The 21,654-nt window shown below is 38.3% G+C and overlaps 1 long non-coding RNA gene and 1 pseudogene across 2 annotated transcripts in view; one reads left to right on the top strand and one right to left on the bottom strand.

The window, feature by feature from the left end:
- LOC145977228 (uncharacterized) overlaps window positions 1-21,367 on the bottom strand; it is a 44,613-nt gene extending 23,246 nt beyond the window's left edge. The window contains exons 1-3 of the long non-coding RNA XR_014440466.1: window positions 21,183-21,367; window positions 16,912-17,573; window positions 7,740-7,933 (exon numbers count right to left, since the gene is read on the bottom strand). This is a non-coding gene — a long non-coding RNA (uncharacterized LOC145977228). The remainder of the gene's footprint in view (window positions 1-7,739; window positions 7,934-16,911; window positions 17,574-21,182) is intronic.
- On the top strand, window positions 17,134-19,611 carry LOC145976695 (uncharacterized; annotated as a pseudogene). The gene is made up of 2 exons (XR_014440296.1): window positions 17,134-17,555; window positions 18,475-19,611. The product of XR_014440296.1 is annotated as an uncharacterized LOC145976695 (transcript).
- Window positions 21,368-21,654: the final 287 nt, after the last annotated feature.

The following is a 21,654-nucleotide window of genomic DNA, read 5'->3' as shown; positions in this document are numbered from 1 at the left end:
ATTAACGAGATGCCATGTGTGAATAGCTTTATAAATATCATAAATTACAGCAAAAGGTAATTGATATTTTTTTGTATTATTGCTCTATGACGCAATGTTATATAAATAATCACTCGATGTGATTTAAGCGCTTGAATCTTGAATTCATAACAGATGTTAGATGAATCACAAGCGCCTCTTGCATCCGCGGCCGTTATACTAGAGAGACACGAATCATTATATATTATATAAAATTCGAATCTCGATCTTGAAAGATTTTATTTCCTTAACAAACTTTTAGACCGCAAATTTTTTTTTAATACGAATAAGCGAGAGAGTACATTTTTTTAAAAAAAGGGAGAGAAAAAAATATAATTTATAACAGTGGTGGAAAAAAACAATTTTCACGTCCAGATATAACGGCGGCTTTGTCGTTGATGTCTTTTCACGGTCGCGAGCATTGAAGATTCGTTATTTCGTATCCAGAGTTGCGAGTGTCTCTTTTGACAAGTAGCAGTGGCCTGGCCACTTTGATACATATCCGTTCCGTGCCTCGAGAATTTCACGTCGCGATCAACGCGTGACGGCATCCGGAATGATAACGCGGGTACTTTTGAAGCCGATTGCCGCTCGCGCGTTAAAGGCCACGGCGACAGGACTCGCAAATCAAGAACAAGGGAGAAGGAGGAGGAGGAGAAGGTGGAACTGGTCTCTCGGACAAGACACTTGTTTACTCGAACGATCGTGGCCTCCTTTTCGGTCGTATACCTTCGCTAATTCGCTTCACTTCCTCTGCCCCTTCTCTCTTTCTTCGCTCCTTCAAGTCCTATTCTACTCTGTCGGTCGCTTCTCGTCTTCCTCTCCTCCTCCTTCTCCTCCTCTTCTTCCTCCTTGTCCGCCTCCTCTCCCTTCTCGGCCTTTCCTTCTTTACAAACCCCGCGTATACTCCTGTGCGTGACGCCATTCCCCGCTTTAATCCACGATTATTCCTGCCTATTCCTTGTCGAGTTATTACTTTTACAATGTTACGTCGATAATGGTATTCGGATACTCTGTTACGATAATGCACTGTTATTATCGTAAGCAAAGTCCGCATTATTGTGCTATTGATAAAATAATCGGCGTATCTAGGAGTCTATTTCCGGCTCAAAAGGGGATGCGTTTCTTTTGCTCGCCGATTCTTTTCCCGTAAATTTCAATCGTAAATTAGATGCGACAATTGAAATAATAAAAATAAAATTATGCAATTTGTCAACGAAAAGTTGATTTGACTGATAAAAATTAACAGAGTTACTGTCTCTTCAAATTTTAAACGTTGCTACCGTAGAGAGGGAATATCTCTCTCTTTCAATTTATATTGATACGCATTTATAATGATGCATCGCCAATAGTTTCTTGCATCACATGTTTACTAAATTAAATTATTTTTCTTATTATTTAATTATTTTGTTAAATAATTAAATTATTATTAATTAAATTATTTTGTTAAATAATTTTGTCTATTCTCGATAATTATTAAGGATACACGTCAACATAAAGTTTCAATATCATTTTATCAACAGGATTCTCCTTCAGGCGGTCCTCTTTAAGACGAACCATTTTAAATTAAACACACATCTCTATCTCTGCGTCTCATTCTTATAAATAAATCATTATTGAGCTCATCGCATATATTTCACACATCTTAAATATTCAATATTATGTTTTACATATAAAATATGAATAATATTAAATATATTTCGGATGAAATATATGCGATAAGCATAATAATGATTTTATTGAAGCGATTATCGAGAATTGGCGTCCTCTTTCGACTAGAGGTCCTGCTTGCACCAAAGTAATATGGATCGTTACATGTTTATGCGAAAAAATGTTGGTATAAAGATAAAGAAACATAATAGCTTTTGATTAATTTCTCATGCATATTTATCTCACAACGACTTATCTCGTCGAGCATGCTCGTGCCAATTAGCCAATTAACGTTCTGTACACATATATATATATGTACAGCTTAAATTGAATCATCATAAAAGTTTCGCCATGCGATATAATAAGCTACACGGTACGGATTACGCCTGTAGTTTCCTCGGAAGACTGCTCAAGACTCTCGATTGCTCACCATAATTACATCGAATTATCAAGCAAGATATCATGTAGAGATTTTTGCGAAATACACTAGTTTTATTTCCTTCGTACATCACCGCTCGCGTTCAAAAGTAGCATAAGATAAATTAATAAAAAAAATAATAAACTCAAATTCTCGTTGTTTAAGTTGCGCGCTTCATACTTTAATATACTTTATACGGATATATGAGGAAACAGGAACCTTAAAGTCGCTATATACGTACATCCGTCGAGCGGTAATGCTCGCCTAAGGACACAGGAGCGGGGAAAAAAAGGATCGGCGGACGTGATTCGCCGCGAAATTGCATGGTATTTCGCGCAACGGATGACCGCGAGTCCTTTTGTCGCGCTCGCCGCCGACTCGTTTTAATGGACCCGAGAATGATCGGGATCTTCGAGGCGAGCGAAGCGACGCCGTGAGAATCCTTCGCCAACGAGAGCGCGTCTCTCTCTTTCTCTCTCGCTCGGCATTCTTCTGCCCGCTAACAGGATAGAGGGTAAACGTGTCCCTGAAGGCAATCGGCATATTTGCCTCGCAACTTTGTAATACGCCAGGCAAATGGTAATTCTATTCGCATCACGATAATACGAAGGACGCGAGCGGAAACGGGTCACGTGACACATTTCTGCGAGAGAAAAACAGATTTATCCCTGGCACGTTTCTTGAACGTACAACGAGAGAAAATATGCTGAATTGCAATGGCACCTAAACTTAATCCTTTTGCCTCCGAGCCTAACGTTAATCTCAAGAAACGTGAAATTTTTTTTTTTTCGATTTCGTTAAACCGATACAATTTTACGCTCCTCGTAAAAAGATGAAAGAAAATATAATGATGGGAAAAAAATTTCTGCAAATATTCCTCTTTAACACAAAAGGGATAAACTTCGTTTCTCACACGAGCGAACGAGAGCGAGCAAATCGACGTTCACACGTGTATACGTACACGCATCGAGTCGGTGCGGAGCAACGCGACACGACGAGACGGGAAGGGGTGAGACGGTGAACGTGAGACGCGATTGTGTGGGCAAGCGGAACGTGTCCTTGACTGCAGGAGTCCGCTATGTCCTACACACCCACCTACCGCATACCGAGGAGGAGGAACGCACCGCTCGCGCCCGCGGGATTCGCATGCGGCTCCCCGGAGGAAGAGGGGGAGGGGAGGGGGACGGAGGGGGGACGGAGGGGGAAGCGCTGGAACGGGGTGCGAGGGAATCCGACCCTCCGGCGATCTTTAACGAGGCGAGCATCAAGAAGGAAACTGCGCGCCTGTGCCTCGGCAGTGACCTTCTGATCCCGTTTCTTTCCCTCGAGAGAGTCCTCTCTTGTACCGCAGCGTTTTCACATCCTCGCGCCCCACGGGACCCAGCCCGCACCGTAGGATTACGTACTTTGCCAAGAATTGCCCCGCGAATATTTTCTTTCCCCCTGCACCCCTCTTTCCCTTCATTCTATAAAATGCTTAATTATCGAAAAGTTCCCTCTTTTTTTCTTCTTGTGAAATTTGTGGTTTTCAAGCTATAAGCAATTGCAAACGAGAACCACTTCTTTTCTACAACTTCTTTTAGCTTCAAGGATGAAAATAACTAATTAAGTCTTTAATACATTTAATTTTGGATAGTATTCTAGTATCATTTTGACATTTAATTCATAATTACCGAGATATTTATACATATAAATATACTTAAGACACGTATATTTATCTCAATAAATTTTGGAACTTTATTTAATAGTTGCGGAAGAAAAAAAATGCAATAATACATTCTTCACACAAATCTGTATTAATGAGCTTATGAATATTTTCAATGTCTGCTGTAAACTTTGCCAATAATTGCATCAACTTATTCGTCTCGTTTCTCGTTACTTCGTGTTTGCTCGCTGATGAAATTGTCCGCTTCTTTTTCTTCAAACTACATATATTAAGCTGTTTATATGTACTTCTTAGGTAAAAAGAATAGAATTAAAAATATTGATATTAAAAGTTTAAAAATTTCGTGTACGATCGAATTGTTTGAAGAATTAAAAACGGAAAGATTGAATTTTATAAAATACTTGTTTTACAAAGTCATTTGATTAACGTCGAACTCTACAACTCATTTAATTAGATATTATAAACGATTTCTTCGTCGGTTAACCGGAAGGAAGTACAATCGCGTGCACGGAACTCTTTGCCCCTTGCCGTTCAACCTGGTACATGAATAATGTACATAATGTCGCTCTCCGAGACAGGATTAACATATCGCGAATGATGGTTGCGGCTTTACGCGCGTTCCACGCTCCGACATTTCTACTCGTAAATTTGCGCGAGAGACATTTAATTTCCCGGCCGTAAGAATAATGCGAATATACATGTATACATGTACATTTGGCGCGAGGATGTGCAACGTAATCGTGTGAAGAATATGACACAATTTTCATAGTAAGATACGCGCTTTTAAATATGGATGAGGTGATTATTTCATCGGGCTTGCGGTTCACGCATGGCACACTTGTGAGTCACGATGAGCGTTCGAATTCTTTCCATATCGAAAACGTCGATATGAAGTATATCATTTCTCATTTACACCACGCTATTATATTTCTCGAGTCAAATCAAGAATCGTCAGTATCATAGATAAAAAAAGTTATTAAGCTATACAAGCTTTGATCCCTCGCGATTCTTACCTAAAATTAATACACTAATACTTCGATGTATCAGAAAGAATTTTTCAAGATAATTTTTGCGATTTTAAAGACATTTGTTTTTTCCCAAGATTTTTATAAGAGATTCGAAATGATGTTAAAGTATGAATAAGTAGAGTGGTGTGAATAAATATTACATAAGAGCGATTGTTCCACGATTACGGATGTATATTATATTATCAAAATATCCTAATTCATGTTGGAGATCTTTCATGAGATTTTTTCGGTGTTACCTATTATAATTAGCGCTTACAATTAATACAACTTCCTTATGGCAATGCAACACGTTTGGCCACCGGTAAAACGAAAAAGGAGGGCTTGACATCAGAAATAGACGAAGAAAAGATTAGAGAGGAGAAAAAGGGGAACGGAAGAGAGAAGGCCACTGTCACTGCCGCGGCTACGGTGAGGTAATATCAGATTTCATGCCGTGAAACGCACCGGCGCCATTTTGTGCTATGCGCGGTTTTTCATCGTTACCGAAGGCTTTTCTCCAGCATTGTTTTTCACTGAATGAATTTCATTAATCACGGCTTGTCATGACGGCAAGCGTCGTCTTTTTAAAAACTGCTATTAAATTGTGTACAAAAAACTCTACTTAATCTTACGATTTGCATATATTATTCGAAAAAATGTGTTTCACATACATTATTTATATATTTATAATCAATCAAAATATAAAAACGATGCGTTTAAAGAAAGAATGGTCGCGTTTGCTTTGTAAAATGCATACATGAAACTCAATCGCGGAAAAATTGTGTAATTGATTTGATTCGGGTCAGACACGTGTAAAGGTCAAGTATAAATTATAACGTAGAGATTAATGTATTTTCTCGAGTGCCTCGATTGATATCGATGATGAAAATGATCACAGTTTAACGTAAGAACCGATGATGCAACGGGATTACATAGATACAGATTACGACGTAATTGAATGTCTCTCTTCGTGATAAGAAGAGGAGTAAATAAATATAAGTCTAGATTTTTTTCAATTGTCAAATTTTGCGCAAAATGTGCTTTGGGTTTTTCATCCGATAGCGCGGAAAAATAGCGAAAATTACGGTTTAAAAGATTGCCGTAAAAGACTTCGCGGAGGAAAGGACATCTCATTTACTTGTTGGAGAACGTGAATATCATGCTTGCGAATCCGGAATTGAATAGGGAGGGGAGGGGAAGGAAACGCCGCGGTAAACGTTGTTTACCTACGCGAGGGCGATGACATCTAGCCGAAATGAGGTTCCACGTCAGTCGGTAGCGCACTTGTTCGCTTCGGCGAGCTTCGTAGCCTTCGCTAGCCTCGGCTGGCATTCGTCGTCCCGTGGTAGCGAGGATAAAGACGAGTCCGCGAGAGAAAAAGAACGAAGAGAGAGAGAGAGAGAGAGAGAAAGAGGGGACGCGAGACGAGACTATGCAGAAGGAGACGAGAGGAAAGGAGCGGGAGAGGAGATGGGGGGGGGGGGGGGCACGAGCCTCGCAGGACATTCACCTTTCTCGGGCTCCGCGAGTCGCCATTACACAATCGCCGCCGAGGCTGCGGCTCGCTCGTTCCTCGGCCATGGCCGCCATCTTGGTACCGGTCTCGCGGTGCGCCGGCTATGGTTCAAGATCTTCATGGTGAAGGTCTTGCGCGTACCATTGCACGCTCGCGCGCGCCGAGAAATCCGCGCGATATCTCTTTCGTTGGTAGATTCGTACAAAGCAATCGCCAAACGTACACATATACACGTACGATACAAAGTAACGCAATGTCGCGAATTTAATTTCAGTATGCCGTTGAATTCGTCGAATATATATACAATATCGAATATATAAAATATACAAGACTAAGGATTAAAAAGATAATTAATAATGATATCGGAATTCAAGTCATTTCTGAGTGATCTGATTGAAAATTTGAACCTATGATAAATGATGAGTTTTGATTATATAAACTACATATATTCAAATCATTTAATATATTATTTATTAAATTAATTATGTAATTATATAATTAATTAATTTTAATTAATTATCTAATATTTAAATATTAAAGATGTAATAATTAAATAGGATATCTTTTGTACAAAATCGTACGACTCGAGCAGCATAATATAATTATTCAAATATTATTATATATGTATAATAAAATTTGTAAGATGTTTGTGTGTGTGTAATCTTTGTGTTAGACAAATTTTTACTTTTGGCTTTTTATCTGTAATATCGTGGATGCATAAAAAGGTTAATTGAGGTACACTTGATTACGCTACGTGCGAAGAAACCGAAGGCGTAATAGGAGATTCAAATGCTTGGGTAAACGAGAGAGGCCAGGAGTACGTAAGACGTTTAGTCGGCCCACGTAGGCGCGTGTATGTAGGCCCAACATTACGAACCACGCGGTGAAATCACGTGATGGCATTACGAAACGAAAACCTGCCGAGCACCAAAATTCAATGTCGAAGTCGACGAACTTTCATTCGAAATAAGAGCGAGGCCACGAAAGAGAATGCGCCATCGTATAAAAGATATAATGGAACGATTGAGAGAAACTACACAAATTTAAATTTCTGGAACTATAAGTTGTGCTTGTTTCAAATTTAAAAGAATTTGAAATTCTCATGGCATATATATACAATTAAAAATATTCGTCGCTTGATATCCGAAAGATTATATTGGGTAGCATAATAATCTAAAAGTTATAAATCTATAGAAGAGATAAAATTAATCTCAATTACCATAAATTACTGAAAAATGTAAAATATTTGTAATTATATTGCGTGGAAAAAAAATCGTCCACGGGAGCCAGTGTTATATATCGGTTATAAAATTGGAGCTAATCAATGGTCGCTTCTTTTTGCTTCCAACCTGCGGCTTCGCGACAAGCTGAAATTGGTTTTTGACGAGCCACCGAGCATCGTAACTTTGCTCTTGTTAGCCGCTATGTTGCCAGTTCAGCAAATTATGAAATTCTTTCGCGTACCTGTTGGCTGGTCTGGATGCTCACCGCGCGAAGAAGCGATTCGCGTCGAATAACTACGCATGTCGATCTTGTAGCACGATGCCAAGATGGAGAAAAAATCCATCGAATCGATTTCCTTGTTCCCAGTTTATTTCGCACATTTCTTTCTTATTGTCTGGCGAATATCTCAATCTTCTCGATTCTTCTCTATCAAACTGAAACAAAAAATTCATGTACATTATAAGTCTCTAGAAATCTTGATCGAGCAAATATTTCTCGATACAATTTCTTTATAAAATATACGAATCCGATAGATAATTACAAATAATCTGTATTTCGACATGTGCTTTTATCATCGAGTATTGGCGCAATATCGTATGACACGAAAGAGAAATAAATCATTTAAAACTTTCACACGATCCAAATCTATACATTTTCATTAATTAATGATAGAGAAAACTGCTTTAACCTCGCGAATAGCCTACGGTGATTGTTTGGAATTCCAGCTATAAATTGTTGGGATTACGTGCGTGTCGCTCACATGCGCGTCTTGGATCTTAAGGCGATTCGTGGGACGCGGACTCGGCTCAATGTACGTGAACGTCCGTGCGTAAGTAGGCCGGTCGGTTTGGTTCCTTATCCCGTTACCACGGAAGAGACACGTGTAATAACAAGCATTACGCATCCTGATGTATGCGTTTTCAATCTTCATTTATATTTTTTTTCTTTCTCTATTCGCAAGTCGAGATTAATATGTATTATTCGTACAAGGGTTACGATAAAAAAAAACCATGTAAAATTAAACTCTTGATATTTTTTTTCGATAATCTCAAGTGTATAGTTGTAATATTTTTCTATTTAATATTTTCAACACTTGGCGTCAATATCAATCATATTCATTATAATAATGCTACTATTTCTGGATCTATTAATAATTAATTGAATCATTAATTGCTATGAAATTGAATGTTTGTGATGAATAACAAATGGATATAAAATGCTAAAAAAACAGATAATTGCACATGGAAATTTTCAATCTTGTTTCGTAATGTACGAAAAGGAGGAAAAGTCGTCTTGACTCGTCATTCTCAATGTCGAGTCAAGACGACAGAATATACATAAAACGAGATTTATTTGTAATGCAAATGAAAATATTGACGATCTGATTTCTTGGCGTGTTTCAACAATTACGTTTAGAGAACACGCACGCAGATATGTACATATACACATGAATATACACATATAAAAATCTCCTAAAAAATCGACTCGTAGCTTTAAAAAGGTATTTGAGAGTGAAAATCCACTTTTCCATGCGTTCCTTCTCCTCGCGAGGAACGATTCTTCGACGACCGCATTAATTTCTCGCTTCCGCGGACAGGCGACGGTTCGAAAAGAGAAAGAGCTTGCCGGCGTGTTACAGTGTTCAGGTGTAATAGTCGGTTGAGTAAGAAGAAAGCGGCCTTGCGCTACTTTCCATCGTTAGATAATATCGGTAATACAATTTTCACCGAGTCTGCAGCTTATCGTACCCTGATGATGCGTGAAGAGACGCAAACGAATGGAATCAAATAATAAACCGTTCATTAAATATATATGTGACATGTAAAAAATAAAATGGAAAGCGCGTATTTAAATAAAAATAAATAAAAATTTAAATAAAATTTCAATGAGAAGAACCGTCGAGTTATAAATTTTTATAAATAGCGATTTTTTTACGAATTGCATGTCCTTTCTTTATCTTCTTTCAAAAATCCATCCAAGCGTCATCGAAATTTATTTGCGATCCGCTGGGAAAAAATTCGGTGAGATCGAGATTCACTTGGGTTCAGTGGGTCAAGGCTGTGGGTGAGAGTTCGAGAGCAATCCGTCTCTTTCCGTCTCGCGTTCTTGGGTCGCTCCTACGACAGAGAGGCGATACGACGGAGAAGGACTGAAAAAGGAATTACGACGGAAGGGAGGGAGGGGACGTGAGGCATTTATTCCACAGCCGTAACACTTTTACGGATCATGTTGCCGCGTTGTGTAACTGTCATTGCGCAATCAGAGTTAGCTAATCGCCAAATGTTATAACCCAGGCACCGTTAGACGGATAGAACAAGCATGCCGAGCGCGCAATAGTGTATGCGTCGAGTATTTGCATGACAAACCAGTGGTTATTATATATACAAAAATCTCTATGAGCTTTCAGTATTGTCAAGCATTGTCTACTTGGGCGAGGCTACTTCTTCCTAGAAGTAGAACATCAGTTTTCTTCATCTTTTTCTTCATCTTTCGATGCATAAAAAAAGGGCAATTATAAGATCGTGATAGACGAACATAATAATATCGATAAAAATAACTATAAATAAAGAAAAGGAGATTTTTAGGAATATCCGGTGTTTCAATAAATAAATAATAAGCAAGGAAAATCTCTCGTAGATATTTAAATCTGCTGCTCGTATTATTAAAATAATCGAGGCAAATGCGTTCTTTTATTTCCTTTACATTATATTAAAATCTGGATATTCTCAAGTAAGTAAATCATGAAATCGAAAAATATATGAATGCTACGTTATATTTAAAACATAATTAAATAGAATAAACAGATTCAAACAAAAATTTTTTCTTTGCTATGCACCGATTGAAAAGTTTATTTCTAAATTGTTTTAAATCTTCATAATTAAACAAAATTTAAAAAAGTTAATATAAAATTTTGTAACACCTTCATTTTTTTGAAGATATAAATTGAAGGATTGGAAATAAATCATTAAATTTGATAAAATAATAATCAATGAATGTATAAATTTTACCGTCGGTGCAATTATTCGCCTTGAGCTGGTTGCACTTGTTTGTTCGGTGCCGGCGAATCGAGTCAGTAGGGTCATTCTAACGGAACGTATCGTGTCGCACCGCGCGTTACGCATACGGTAAGGTAATCCCCCGGATCGTCAGATGCGTTCAACCTTCCCAAGGACATGATGAGCGAAAGTGCCCACCGTTTAGCGAGGGACCTCGATTGGCCCTCGGGAAAACCATCGCGAGGAACAAATTATTAACGACGACAAAGATCATCTCGCGGTCTCTCGATAAAGTTGGATCTAGATTATCGAATCCATCGAAACCGTATCATTATAGGGTAGAGTATAAATGCGACTTTCGATACATCCCGCTTAAAAATTGTTCTCCTTGGAATAATTATATAATAATATAGTAATTGGCATGGAACTCTTGCGATTTATCTCGCATTCGCTTGTAGTTTTTGCATCTTAATTAACGTTTAATCGGCTTTCGATTGGCATATTAACTCTGTAAACGTGGCTATTTCGTGTCTTGCGCGTAAATTAATAAGATACGTCGTAATATCTGCCGATGAACACAATGCACTCGATACATTAATCCAATAAAGTCGCCGAAGGTGGAGTCAACGAGTACGCTTCAAGTACAGCGGCGCGAATGTAAGCGAACATAACTGTTTTATTAAACCGTAAGCCGCGTCTTCGCGTTCAACGGCTACTTATGTAATCGAAAACACGGAGAGTGAAAATCGAGCGCGATCCTACTTTCGTCGGCGCGAGAAGATGCGCCTCCCGGCGCTTTTGCCGGAGCTTGTATCACCCGGCTAACGGGCAACCTTCCATCGAGTCGTATAAGTCCGACTTCTCGCTTATGAGGTCGTCAAGCCGCGTATTTGGATCTAACGTAACGAGAGATCTAAAGCGGGACTAAAGTTGAGAGAATTCGACGACGATTTTCCACCGAGAAAGATGTGTGATGAAGATGACCAAAAATCATAAGTGCCATATGATTCGACTACTAAATGTTTCATTGACGTTTCGATAGAATTGTCTCTTATACAAATTTTTTTTTAAAGTATAATTGATGAGGCATTCTAGAAAAGTCAAGGACAGTCATCGTGTCGGACGAAGTGGACGCGCCTAAGGGTCAAGGTGACAGCAATGTCTGTTTTATCTCACGATCCATCGATCGATTTCGCGATCGGAGCTCGAGCTGTCGCCATTCGCTATTTGCGCACGTGTCAAGGGCGCGTCGTACATTTGAATTGGATCGTTATATCGGCATCGCGATCTAGCGTGTCCCCGTTAGCCGTTTCTCTAACAAGGTCACATCGCAAAGGTTCAACGCACGAACGAGCTGCGACGGAGATTATTCCGCGTAGCGCGTTTCTACGATCGTTATCCGTCAATCGATCTAACGTAAAATTCCATTCGCAACGTACAATTCCTTCGTTTGCGCGATCTCTACTATATATCTAACAATTTGTCATCATCTCAGACATCTAAAACTGTGTGCGTGAGAATAATTCTAGATTTAATCCGATAAAAAATTCGTAAGGGTAAAAATGCGCCCCCATAATAAATGTTAAATAATGTAGCAAATTATTGCAGCATGCATAAAAGTGTCAATAAAGTCAATCATCTTTTTAAATATTTATCTCTTATAAACGCTCAATTTTACACCCATTTCTTTAGGATATATTTATTAAAATTTATTAAAATTAAAATTTATTAAATTTATTAAAATTTATATTTATTAAAATTTGTACGAATTAATAATTTCGGAGATATAAAAAATTTATTCGACGAGACATAATTTATTTCTCGATCTGGTATCGGTTAATAAAATCAGCAAATGCGATCGGTACTAATCAATTTTTGACAAATTTAATCATTTTCCCGCGTGTTTGCCTGTAACCGCATTTGTAACATTCACTCATCCAGGTATTCACTTTCTTACTTTCGATTATCATGACGAAGTTGGAGATACGATGTTAAAACGGCGCGGATAACGTTAGCGTGAACGGTACCCGTGAACTGTTATCCTTGCGGAGAGAAGCAGACGAGGGGACCCACTGGCCCAGCGATCAAGTCGGCACTCAGTTCGTTTAACAATGTCGTTTCGTCGACAGTCTCGAAATGAACATTCGATCCAATAACTACATATTACATTTGTTCTTTTGGTGAAATTATTCAGTGCGAATCGTCACGTGCTTCAATCAATTCGTATCTTTGAATATATATCTTTAGTGCTGCACAAACTCTAAGATATCAAAGAGAAATTTTTAAAAATTAAATTTGGTGTATAAGATAATTTTGTAAAAAATAATTGCAAAATTTTTAATAAAAATTTTAATCCACTGCTGATTTTATTAATCAACATACTAACGCAATTAAATTAAATTATATCGTGAGATGTATATTAATATTTTTAATTTAATTTCCAGGAATATAGATTGACTCATGTAATTTTTAACGAATCTATCTCTGAGCAGATTATCTTATTAAGCTGTATGTGTGATAATAGAGTCTTTGCGTGTATGTCATATGAATACCATCTCTGTTGACGCAATATGAGTTTCTAAGATGTATTGTGTTGTGAAAAAAAAATCGCTTTATTGGCTTATAATTTTCCCTTCCAAGGTTACAAGACAATGTTTACAAGACAATTTTTTTAAACGTCGTTGAGAAAACGTGTTGAGAAAATACAAATGATTGATAGTGAACGCTTGCTGTCGGCATCTATCCCATAGTTACTGTAATAGCCATTATTGTATTTTAGAATGAAAGACTTGTTTATTGCTTTTTAGGTTTACGGGCAATATAAATTCTAAAATCCTAAAAATTTGAGAAAAACCGTTAAAACATCATAGTAGATAATATTGTAAATCTCAGTAAAAAACATTTGCTGCCTTCAATGCCAAATTATTCCGCAAACGATGGCAAAATATCTAACCACGTGGAATTTGTATCTTGCATTTTCGTATGAATAATTAACTATGCGCAAAATATATGAACAGAAACGACCTAAATACATTCGTCTGAAAAACATTTCATTCTTATACTTTATTCCTGCACAATGTGAAATAATTATAAAAATAAAAAATCGATGTAAAAATATATATCAAAGTATCTTTAAGTAGAAAGATACTTTGAGTCGATATTGCATTATATATGAATTTTATAGATATAAGAACAGAAATTTGAACGATAAAGGGTTCTCGAAGCATCATCCGAGTCAATCGAGAAACCAGACGAAGAATCTGGATTCTTCCTCGAATGAGCGAAATTCCTCGAATAAGATGAAATACGGGGATACGGCGAATAACTGAGGATTAAAGAGTGCAAAACGCAGATTCTTCGTGGCTGGTGTACTTTTTTTACGGATGCGATAGAGGAAGGTGGTACCAGACTCCATCGGCCATATTGGTTCAGCGACGAGGGTCGTCCGACACGGGGAAGTCCGCGGTAGAATGAATGCGGGCTTGACCGAGAGGTATAGAAAGAAGAGAGGGACAGGGAGGGAAAGAAAGGAGAGAAAGAGAGAGAGAAAGAGAGAGAACGCGTCGTGTAAGAGAAGAGAAATGCGGTGGTAAAAGAGGGAAGGGAAGAGAAAGAGGATGGGGAATAGTAACGCGCAGTGCCCGGACAACGCTCCCGCTGGCGCTGGGGCCAACTAACGGTCCAAACCACCACCATCATCACCATCACCACCACCACCACCACCACCACCATCACTACTACTACCATCAACACTGCCAATCTTCGCAAGCAACGCAAACTTCGCTTCGATAGTCCTCATCATCCTTCTCCTCCTCTTTGCGTTTCTTCGCGCATCGTTTTTCCTCCCTTCCTCTCGCCATCCCTACATCATCATCGTCGTCGTCGTCGTCATCAGCGCGGACCTCTTTCTCGCGTGCGTTGCGCGTAAATCCTTTTAAACTATAAATTCCCCGACCGGTCTTTTTACATTTCCTTTTACTACATTTCCTCTCACGACGGATTCCGCGAACGCAGGTAACGTAGCGAAGAGACAACTCAGACGTGAACGCATGGAAGTATCCGACATGGAGGAATTTTTGCGCGCGTTCAAGGATCCCTACGACGATATCGCTTATCGTATCCGGTACTTTTTAATAGTTCTTTATCACTCTTGAGGAGAATAGAATAAGCAGTCCCGTGTAAGGCCCGTTTAGCTCGTGAATACAAAACTGAAGTCTATTCTACAAGATGCGCCATCCTTATTGAAGCAACTTAACGAGAATGCGTTGCACACTTGACGCTTAAGCGCTCGTGCGTATTTTTCCAATATTAAACGCAGCGTCATACGGTTGCTATTTTTAGATACCAACACGAGACTCACCATCCTCGTGGCTATAAAAACGGAGGAACTCGGATATGACCGTTTGAGCAAGAGAAGCGGAGAAGAATGAGAGAATCTCATATCCGCGCGTGAATAAAGAACTACTCCCTCGCACCGTGATCAAAGATTCGAGAAACTCTCAAATTACAAGATGTTCACGTTTGACGTAACCAACCGTTTTTTTTTTGTCGATCTTACAGCATTGCACGTGAGCTCTTCCTCAAATCCACTGTTGTTGAAGGGGGAAGATTTTTTTAATTTTCAAAATCAAATATAATTAAGAATACTTTAAAATTCTTATTAAACAAACATCGATTCTCTACACTTGCAAGAAAATCCTTTAAATATAAAATTGCACGCAACAATAAACAATAAATTTTCAAAAAATGGGATAAATTTTTAGACAAATTTACAACAGGGATTCTCGGCAAAGAGAGAGAATACCAAAAAGTAGGGGGGGGGGGTAAATGTTTTGTTCAAAAGTAATAGTCGAGGAAAGGTAAGGTCAGCGTTGGATAGACTTTTTCAGCATCCTATTATTACTTTCTATAGACAAGGTCATCGCATGTAAATGTCTAATATAATGAAATAGAGCAGTCCGACATAGCCGTAAATTACGATTCGGCCTTTAACACAATCTGAATGAGATTATTTGCGGAAAAGTACCAAGGATTTTCTTCAGACGCGCAGATCTTTTCATCGGATATTTCTATTTTCTTAATCATTACACAAACGATGCGGTTAATAAGATCAATTATCGTGTGTGTAACCTAATTTGGAGCAATATATATCTTATTTATTATATACATTCCACATAATTAAAAATTATTTTTTACTTAGAGCTTACTTGTTCCATGAAAATTCTGAAAGGTTGAATTTTTAAATATATAAATAAATTTTTTAATATAAATTTTTTATATTTCTATTTTCTTTTTACATTTTAATATATTCTACAAAGCTTTTATAATATTTCGAATATCTTTCATGGGACAAATAAATTCTAACAGTAGGAAATTAATTTTTTTAATTATATAGAATAAATAATATATATATATAAAAACTTATACATATAAATATATATAAATAAATAGATTAAATAAAAAAATAGCAAAAAAGAAGCTACGGGTAAAAAATGGATAAATATGTAGAAAATTGACCACTGCACGTGTCAAATAACCACAGTAGCAGCTGTTGCGTATTCATTGCATATTCTAAACCGATCGAAAATAAAAAAAATTTCAGGGAAAAGCGCGGCTATAGAGGAAAAAAAAAAAAGAGAACGAGACAAGAACCAGAATTTTCAGCGGGATCACCGAGCATTCTCGAGATGCGTCGCGAATAATAAACTATGCACGCACGGTCACGAATAATAAGCCGCGTGCGTGCATCGGGATGCGCGCCGATCGTATTGCATTACGTATTCTACCGACGTTCCTTCCGGAAAAAAGATGGATAAAAAAACTCGAACGTCCATCTTCTCGGTCAGTAAGACCTCCTGACCTCTTTTGTAATCTTGTCCTTTTAAAAACCTCGAGCATTTTCTAAAAACGCGAGAATGGAACGGCCAGCTTCTAATGAACTTGGGCAGCCAGAAAAAGGAAACGATCATGCGTAAAAACCTCAAGTCGAGAATGTAAAATATTTTCGCGCACCGGGCTCCAAAGAGGCTTTTTTACGAAGAAAGGGAATGAAATTTAAAGATTGAAAAATTTGCAATTTTCTTTCGCTCAACTTTTCGTAAAAATATGCAATATCCTGAGAAAAGCATACCGATCTCTCGATACTTTATTCCTACTCTACTTGATACGTTTATATAATTTCTTCAATTACCATCTCAATAATTTGCTTTAATTCTTTCTACATGAAATATTTTTAAAACTTTGTCAAAGATAAAGTTTTATACGAAAACAACACATTAATATTTTCATACACGCAAAATCAAACTAACCTAAAAGGGCAATTTTTACAATGTTGACCTACAAATCTCATATAAACAACTTATTTATATAAAATTATTACGACTCCAGGTATCACTGAGGAATAAAACTCTTCTTACCTTGAATTGACAGGAATATTCTCCTTCTCGTTTCAAAGAAAGGATCGCTTCGATTCCCTGTAGCCGTCGTTACACCGCGTAAAATACACACTCGTTATCGCGCGCGAATACGCGACTGATTCAAAATGTAAAACTACGAATTAGGATGCCCTCTAGATAGGTCGCGCATCGAATCCTTTATCGCGCGGCTCTGTAATCAGTCGTAACGCACGGTACCGCTAGATGTCGATTATCGATGTATCGGGTTGATGCACGCATCGGTGTGTGCGTGCGTGCGTGCGTGCGTGTGCGTGTACGTTTTGCGTTTCGGCGCTCGCTTCGTCGCGATTCGCACAGTGTGCCGGATTCGATTTCTCGTGTTATTATTCCACATGTATTCCGACATGTCCGAGCTCGACGGGGAGGACGAGGACGTCGCGTCCTGGTCCTCGAAGCGAACGAACGATGACGATCGCGACGACTCGTCCGCGTCGTGTGCCGTGCCCGAATTCGGCGACCTCGTCGTCGACAATTACGGTTGGATCCAGTGCCGATCCAAGAGCTATCCCAGTCACGTGTACTTTCATAACACGCACAGCAACTGTAACACTTGGTACAGGCCCATCTCGCGCTACATCGACATCCCATTCATCTCCGTCAAGAAGGTGGGCTCTGGTTAATTCCTGAAAAAATAAATATAAAAATTAATTCCGGAAAAAATGAATATAAAAATTAATTCCGGAAAAAATGAATATAAAAATTAATTCCGGAAAAAATGAATATAAAAATTAATTCCGGAAAAAATGAATATAAAAATTAATTCCGGAAAAAATAAATATAAAAATTAATTCCTGAAAAAATAAATATAAAAATTAATTCCTGAAAAATGAATATAAAAGTAGATCTTTGTTTTTTTTTCCACTTTCCGCGGTCTAGAAGAGTCGATACCGAATACCTTATTTGTGAAAAATAAAAACGAAGAGTGTACATATGCATCTTTTTATCGAGACCCATCAATCTCTCTTTGTTCTTAATTTAAAGTTAATTAATACAAGAAAGTGAGTCTGCGCTTTCAGATGTGATTTTGGCTCTTTAATATTATTTACATGCATAAAAATTATATATGCAACAGATTATGTAATGAGACAATAGATGAAATTATCTAAGAAATCCATCTTAAAGAGCAATCTAATGTATCGTATTCTTAATTTTATATGGTAATTATATTTTTTTAATTTTTAGTAATTTTATTTAGTCATTAATCGTAAGCAAATTGATCAATCACAGTCGATTATTTTCGAAATAATCACGACTAATAATCGACTAAAATGACTCGTTCTAGAATGGATCTAACACGTTAAAAATTCAATCTCTCATTTAAATGCGTAATCAAAATGACACAATCGCGCAATATCTAATATAAAGTCGCACGATAAATGTATACATAATAATTGGTAAAAGTTACACAGATGTATATATGTAATATATAATGTAAAGTATCAAATGCATGATTTTTTATAAGAGCAAAATCGAGAAAATATGAATGACAAAGATGCCGATTTTAAAAGAAAATCTCTTTTACAGGCGTATCATACAGATGACGTATCAGAGAACAATATAGAATTGTTGTCAGTGTCGGACAACGAGAACGAGCCGGATGTATCGGCTGCCAAGCGCGATGGCGATAAATCTTCGACAGCAGTTCCGGATGTAATCGCGCGATGCTATTACACACCTCAGGTGGACCTGACCTCCGACGTGGATGACTCGTGCAGGTCATCGGTCGATGCGTCGGCGAACGAATGTCACTGCGAGAAGGAACAAATTGACGAGAACAACAACGAAAACGACGAAGATATCGCCAACGAGAAGAGCGATCCGGAAACAGTGTTATGCGCCACGAATTTTCTCGAGACGGATTTTTTTGTGGGAGAGAACCAAGTAAACACCGAAAGAATCGATCGAATATTCAATACCTCGACGGAAGATGCCGATGACGTTTCTTTCGCGCAGTCTTCTTCCGAAGCTCCGTGCTTGTACGATGTTCCTCGTCTAAAGAGGATCAGTTTGGAGGATCAATTGATCAAGCCGAGAAGAACTCGCGTCTCCAATCGCGTCTCTAATCGGGTCCAAAGACCCCGAAAAATCATTTGCGAGATGTACGGTACTAGGACCATTAATTACGATCTGCCTACACCGGATCAAGTGCTGGCGGAAGTGGGAGTGAAATTGTCGACGTTGAGCGAGAGCGATAGCGATGTAGATGAACCATCGCCGCAAGATGCGAAAACGACGCTATCGTTCGAGTCCCAGTGGTGCGACATAGAGAAGAACTTGCATCAACCGTTATTGAGCGATCCGAGTTCCAGTCCATCGTCACGGTCCGATACGAATAGCACCAGCTCCACCATTTCCTCGTGCTCTACGTGTTCCTCGTCCACGTAAGAGCGTAACAATCTTGAACAAAGTATCAAATACTTCAATCTTTTACACGAGATTTTGATATACACGAGGCGTACTTGCATAGACATTGAATGCTAAACACACGTTTTACATATTGGACAGCATTATTTTCTAATTTTTCGATAATTTTATTTTCAATCATATGACTTATTTGCAGATTTTTGTTATTTTTGTTATTTCTTTTAATTTCTGCATAACGAGATAATTTCTACTTTTATTTCTATACTTTAATTGTATCGAGTTTTCTTATTTTTATTTTATTTGTATGTATCTTTAGTGTTACAGACTTGAATCAAAAATTTTTGTGATATTTTTTTCTTACTCTTTATATTTTTTTAAGTTGTAACGAAAGTGAAAAATATTTTATTTAATTTGTTAATTATCTATGATATTATTATAATTTGTTACCAAAGGTATTATTATATAGAATGCTCTACATTTTTTCGTGAGAGAAATTGCTTAAAGTGTATAATTCACAAAAGATTGACAAACCAAGTAGCAGCTACATGCGTTTTCGAGGTATTCTTTAGCAAGCATCATACTCGAGTATATATCATACCAATAAATAGTATGCGAGAAAAATGTAAAATTAAGTATTATACATTTAATTCCAGAATATATACATATAGCTGTCACACATGGCGATTACTAAAATGTGGAAGAGTATCTCTCAAAAGAGCGAAAGAGAGAGACTCCTCATCGTCGCCGCGTTACACGCTCGCGGGCATTCTCGCGGTAAGGGATCAGTAAGGTAGGAGTGCCAACAGGGCAACGAGGAGGAGATGCAGGTGCAACGGTGCGCCCCGACGATCGTCACCGTGGCATGCCTCTCGTCTCGCTTTAAACACGAAGGTTGCGTTTTTGCTGGTCTCGCTGGTCTGCCGTAGCGTCCCACCGCGTGGCAACCGCTTGGACTCGATGGAGCGGCGTCAACGGAGCGCGGCGAAGAAAAACGGCGCGGCGGGACCCCTCGCGGCGGAGAGTCGCGGTTCGAGAAACGTTCCGCGCTCCGCTGACGATGTTCTTCCTCGTCTGTGGCTGTATCCGACGATTAATCACTTCACGGAGAATGACAACTTTGCTTTTACCACGGACAAGTTTAGAGACATATCGACGCAAATTTATTCGCGAGTCGAAGCTAATAATTCATCGTGCGTTTTATTCAAAAGAGATGATTTTTTTTTTTTTATATATATATATATACTTTGATATATATTAATTTTATATTATTGCTTTAATAATTATCGCTTTTTTTATTTATTGGAGTAATAGGAGGAAAGGACATTCCTCTAGTGTAAAATTATTTTTTACGAGATTACGATAGTATTTATATTTCGTATTTTTGATTTGATATAAATGATACGTGCCTTATATTTAAAAATATATTTCGTACATAATAATAAGATTGAAAATATTCTATACAAGAGAGATTAGATTATGGTTATTTATAGTTCGTATTTTTATACATATATTATGTGTCTTATATTTAAAAATATACTACGTATATAATAATAAGATTAAAGATATTCTATACAGGAAAGATTTCTCAAATATATGCGTTTCAATAATATTACATTACATTACATGTATAAAGTCTGATTCATTATAAATTTATAAATGATGTAAGAGTCAATTCTCTCGTGAAGTTTTGTCAATTTTGAATTTGAAAAAAATCTCGCGATTATATTTTGCATCTTTTCGATCGAGTGTAATGCAAATCCATTGAACGTAGCACTCGAGTATCGCGACAAGTATAAACGCCAAGCACAGCGTTTGACCAACAAAAATCACAGCCGGTTTCTAGCAGCCCGGCATATGGCAAACGTTACCTCGACACGGGCGTTTTATTCGCAGCCAACGCGCCGTCTCGCGGCTATTCGTGTCCATCGTCATCGTCGTCGTCTTCGTCGTCGTCATCGTCATTGCCGTCGATTCGTGTCGGCAACGGATCGGGGAACTGGAAGCGTAACCAGGGGCAGCCAGCCGCGAAAAACGGAACCGGCGACAGAGGGACGTATACAAGAGGGATCATCCACATGCGAGCGGCGCCTGTCGTCGACCGTTTCGTCGCTTCCGGCTGCCGCGCGCGCGTTTATACATAATTTCCTTTCGGCACGCGCGATTTGTTCGAATCCACCGCGCGCGATCGCTGGCGCCATCTGTCGTCGCCATTAAACGGCGAGCGAGCGGACGTGTCATGATTGATGGCGGATTCCCTCCGAGTTTTATCTCTCGAGACGCGAGAATCGCGACGAGCAGAGATAATTCTATGAAATGGAACGAGACACGCTTTTGTATCTC

Source organism: Camponotus vicinus, unplaced genomic scaffold, assembly GCF_025532165.1.
Source record: "Camponotus vicinus isolate PSW18456_S1 unplaced genomic scaffold, iyCamVici1.0 SCAF_9, whole genome shotgun sequence".
In the NCBI taxonomy this organism is placed as follows: domain Eukaryota; kingdom Metazoa; phylum Arthropoda; class Insecta; order Hymenoptera; family Formicidae; genus Camponotus; species Camponotus vicinus.
The sequence above is the reverse complement of the archived record's forward strand: the minus strand, read 5'-3'. Positions and strand labels throughout refer to the sequence as shown.